Below are 5361 nucleotides of genomic sequence, written 5' to 3'. Positions count from 1 at the left end.
ACCAAGCCCTGTCACTGACTTGTGTAATGGTGGGATTATATAAGTCTGGCCACCAAGCCCTGTCACTGACTTGTGTAATGGTGGGATTATATAAGTCTGGCTACCGAGCCCTGTCACTGACCTGTGTAATGGTGGGATTATATGAGTCTGGCCACCCAGCCCTGTCACTGACTTGTGTAATGGTGGGATTATATAAGTCTGGCTACCGTGCCTTGTCACTGACTTGTGTAATAGTGGAGTTATATAAGTCTGACTACTAAGCCCTGACACTGACTTGTGTAATAGTGGAGTTATATAAGGATTATATAAGTCTGACTACCAAGCCCTGCCACTGAATTGTGTAATGGTGGGATTATATAAGTCTGGCTACCAAGCCATGTCACTGACTTGTGTAATGGTGGGGTTATATAAGTCTGGCCACCAAGCCCTGTCACTGACTTGTGTAATGGTGGGATTATAGAAGTCTGGCTACCGAGCCTTGTTACTGACCTGTGTAATGGAAGGATTATATAAGTCTGACTACCAAGCCCTGACACTGAATTGTGTAATGGTGGGATTATAAAAGTCTGACTACCAAGCCCTGACACTGACATGTGCAATGGTGGGATAATATAAGTCTGGGTACCAAGCCCTGTCACTGACTTGTGTAATGTTGGGATTATATAAGTCTGGCCACCAAGCCCTGTCACTGACTTGTGTAATGTTGGGATTATATAAGTCTGGCCACCAAGCCCTGTCACTGACTTGGGTAATGGATGGATTATATAAGTCTCGGTACCTAGCCCTGACACTGACCTGTGTAATGGTGGAGTTATAGAAGTCTGCCTACCAAGCCCTGACACTGACTTGTGTAATGGAGGGATTATATAGGTCTGGCCACCAAGCCCTGTCACTGACTTGTGTAATGGTGGGATTATATAAGTCTGACTACCAAGCCCTGTCACTGACTTGTGTAATGGATGGATTATATAAGTCTCGGTACCAAGCCCTGACACTGACCTGTGTAATGGTGGGGTTATACAAGTCTGGCTACCAAGCCCTGACACTGACTTGTGTAATGGTGGGATTATACAAGTCTGGCTAATAAACCCTGTCACTGACTTGTGTAATGCACACTTGTAAAGGATCTGACACAGGAATAATACATTTAAATTTGTTTCAATACTGGTTAGATTTTATCAAAACTGAGAATATACCTACACGTGTATTTATACGTCCTCTATTCATTGGCTCGTCATTCAGATACACCGCACTTAGTGCTGCACGTCCGGGTGATTCTCAGGTATTTCCACATTTACCGACTTCCTTGTTGTCGTAAATGAAAAACAAAATATTAACAAAACGTGGCGTCTTGTTATTTATAGGGTAGACCTATTTCATCCATATAGGTCGAAACGGATACGTATAATGTAAACACGTCCACAGGTATTGTCCTCTTCATTATGATAGTGAGGGCACATCGCTTTGCGGACACTTTTAAAACTGAATTTATACATATTTATCTGCAATTAGCATTATTTTCCTTGATGCGTAAAGTTTGCTTCATAACGTGTCAAAATTAAAAATAAACGAAAAATCTTCTCATTTGTGTTGAATTTGTATTTCTGCTCTGAGTAATTTCTGGTTACAGTCGCGTTTGTAATAATGACTAGTTATAGTGTTGCCCGGTTTTACTGACTTCTACATTTGGTAACTGTTAACGTAAAAACAAATATAAAGTAAAGAAACAATTTGATCTTTATAAAGACTACGTTTAAGGTATTTCATACAGCGTCATGTCAGTTTATAAAGTTGGAAATGGGCTCATAACTTTCCTCAAAATGAAAAAAAGTGTGGAAGTTGCTTGATATACCCATGTCAAGAACAATGTCAAAAATTACCTTTGCAGAAATTATTTGTCGAAAATATTGTTGATTTTGTACGAAAAGTAACTTTTGAATGCAGAATTCGAGTGACGCAAAATTGCACTGAATATTATAATTCATGAAAAAACTTACCTATGCATGCATTCCTGAAGAATCCGTGTATTCACTATTATCGAGTAAAATGTAAGAAAAATGCTTCAAATCTCATGAATGATGACATGTATTTTCATTGGATATTTTACAATAATTCATGAAGCTAACAAGGCTATTGACACAAGCCAGATTACCTAAATGAAAACCTGTAGTAATTTGAATGGTGTACAAGTAAAATCTTACTTGCATTGCATGCTTTATTCCAAGCTCAGTCAGCCTTGTTGGCTTTGTGCTTAGTTGTGATGTATTCCGTGGAAACAGCCACTGTATGACCCTGTATAAAATACCTTAAAAGGAAACGATCGTCACGATTGGAAATCGTTTCGGGAAAATTGTTGAATTACATTGCAGATCCGGTTCCGATTGCTTTTAATATAATTGAACCAACGGTAGCTTACAAGGCCCTCTAGAGTCGCTCGCCTAAAAGGCAGCAGTTTTTTGAGCGCGGCAACCACTAGCTTACCTGTGCTGATCAGGATGGAGACTGCAATGCAACGTCTGGTGGATGTAACCGTTCTGCTGTTGGTGGGTTTAGGTGAGTATCAAAGTAGGGCACTTCATTATTTAATAAATTGAACGCTTTCAAAATGTGAAAATAGCAGTTACATAACCTCGGATCATTTAACATATAGAACAGTACTGATACCTGTTAGAATTGAAAAGGCATACACGTACAGTCAATGGCCCGACTCTAAATCAACAACATATGATGTTTGATGTATCAACGTGTAAATATGATACGCTATACAATTTTCAAAAATCTGCAAGATATATAATTTACCAAATAAAAGTCTATTGAAGAACAGAAGTTGAATTGCCTTGAAATGATATAAAACTCTAAACATGATATGTCTACCTACCCTGAAGCCGATGTCTCATTTTGCTGTTTGAAAACATGTACCTTAATGGTATTATACGACATTGTGCATATCTGGTTAATCAGGAAATATTTTTAAAAATACCATAATATAACAACATTATATTTTATTGCAATATCAAACTCTACGAAACCATGCACAAGTAAACATTTTATTATAATAGTATTCACTACAAAACCATGCACAATTACTCATTTTATCACAATATTATACTCTACCACATCGTGGAAAAGTACATATGTAACACTTATCATACCTTAGCAAATCGTGTACAAGTACCGTTATCACAATCAAATACTCTACCGAACCCTGGACAAGTACATTTATCACAATCTAATACTCTACAGAACCCTGGCCAAGTACATTTATCACAATCTAATACTCTACCTAACCCTGGACAAGTGCATTTATAACAATATGATACTGTAACGAACCCTGAACAAGTACATTATAACAATATGATACTGTACCGAACCCTGGACAAATACATTTATCTCAATATCAACTCAACCGAACCCTGGACAAGTACATTGATCTCAATATTAAACTCTACCGAACCCTGGACAAGTACATTTATAACAATAGTATACTCTACCAAACCCTGGACAAGTACATTTATCACAATATTAAATTGTACCAAATCCTGAACAAGTACATTTATCTCAATATTAAACTCAACCAAACACTGGACAAGTACATTTATCTTAATATTAAACTCAACCAAATCCTGGACAAGTACATTTATCACAATATTATATTCTACCAACCACTGGACAAGTACATTTATAACAATATAATATTGTACCGAACCCTGGACAAGTACGTTTATCACAATATTATATTGTACCAAATCCTGGACAAGTACATTTATAACAATAGTATACTCTACCAAACCCTGGACAAGTACATTTATAACAATATGATACTGTACCAAATGCTGGACAAGTACATTTATAACAATATGAAATTGTACAAAATCATGACAAAGTACATTTATCTAAATAGTAAACTCAACCGAACCCTGGACAAGTACTTTTATAACAATATTATACTTTACCAAATCCTGGACAAATACATTCATCTCATTATTATACTCTACCAAACCCTGGACAAGTACATTTATCACATTATTATATTCTACCAAACCCTGGACAAGTACATTTATCACAATATTAAACTCTACCAAACCCTGGACAAGTACATTTATCACAATATTATATTCTACCAAACACTGGACAAGAACATTTATAACAATATGATACTGTACCAAATCCTGGACAAGGACATTTATCACATTATTATACTCTACCGAACCCTGGACAAGTACATTTATCACAATATTATATTGTACTAAATCCTGGACAAGGACATTTATCTCAATAGTAAACTCAACCGAACCCTGGACAATTACTTTTATAACAATATGATACTGTACCAAATCCTGCACAAGTACATTTATCTCAATAGTAAACTCAACCGAACCCTGGACAAGTACTTGTATAACAATATTATACTTTACCAAATCCTGGACAAATACATTCATCTCATTATTATAATCTACCAAACCCTGGACAAGTACATTTATCACATTATTATATTCTACCAAACCCTGGCCAAGTACATTTATCACAATATTAAACTCTACCAAACCCGGGACAAGTACATTTATCACAATATTATATTCTACCAAACACTGGACAAGTACATTGATAACAATATGATACTGTACCAAATCCTGGACAAGTACATTTATCACATTATTATACTCTACCGAACCCTGGACAAGTACATTTATCACAATATTATATTCTACCAAACAATGGACAAGTACATTTATAACAATATGATACTGTACCAAATCCTGGACAAGTACATTTATCACATTATTATACTCTACCGAACCCTGGACAAGTACATTTATCACAATATTTTATACATTATTATACTCTACGGAATCATGCACAATTCCATGCACAATAACACATTTAATTATACTAATTGTCTCTACCAAACAATCCACAATCTAAGAGATCTAATCGGAGTAAATAGAGACCATTTTTTCTCTTTAGTCAACATCGCAATGCTTCCCTGTGTGTATTTATTATATGTAATACTTGCTGAACCGGATCCAATAGCATAACAATCATATTTCTCATATATATGATATGTTCACCACAAATACTACAATTATATAACCATACTCAAATGTTCACAGCCACTGCTACAAACATATAATATTTACGTTTACAGCCACTAATATAATATAATACTTAATAGTTCAAGTCCTCTCCTTGTAATAATTTCGTGTTGTTTATATTTTCCTTTTGATATAAACAGCTGCTCTACCTGAGGGGGCATTGCCGTTATTATAACATTTACACTTTTGATGTTTACAGCTACACTTCAGGAGTGGTCTTTGCTGTTGTTATTATAATTGTATTTATGATGTTGACAGCTACTCCATC

The 5361-nt window shown here is 35.6% G+C and overlaps 1 protein-coding gene and 1 long non-coding RNA gene across 2 annotated transcripts in view; one reads left to right on the top strand and one right to left on the bottom strand.

Annotated features, from left to right (window-relative positions):
• Window positions 1-1267, bottom strand: part of LOC110455601 — a 33669-nt gene extending 32402 nt beyond the window's left edge. The window contains exon 1 of the mRNA XM_021505807.1: window positions 1201-1267. The gene's annotated coding sequence lies outside the window, so the exon portion shown is untranslated. The remainder of the gene's footprint in view (window positions 1-1200) is intronic.
• Window positions 1268-2207: 940 nt separating this feature from the next.
• Window positions 2208-5361, top strand: part of LOC110455600 — an 11503-nt gene continuing 8349 nt past the window's right edge. Inside the window, exon 1 of the long non-coding RNA XR_002463467.1 lies at window positions 2208-2553. This is a non-coding gene — a long non-coding RNA (uncharacterized LOC110455600). The remainder of the gene's footprint in view (window positions 2554-5361) is intronic.

The sequence above is a fragment of the Mizuhopecten yessoensis genome, unplaced genomic scaffold, assembly GCF_002113885.1.
Source record: "Mizuhopecten yessoensis strain PY_sf001 unplaced genomic scaffold, ASM211388v2 scaffold8323, whole genome shotgun sequence".
NCBI lineage: Eukaryota > Metazoa > Mollusca > Bivalvia > Pectinida > Pectinidae > Mizuhopecten > Mizuhopecten yessoensis.
This window is presented reverse-complemented; position numbering and strand designations above follow the sequence as displayed.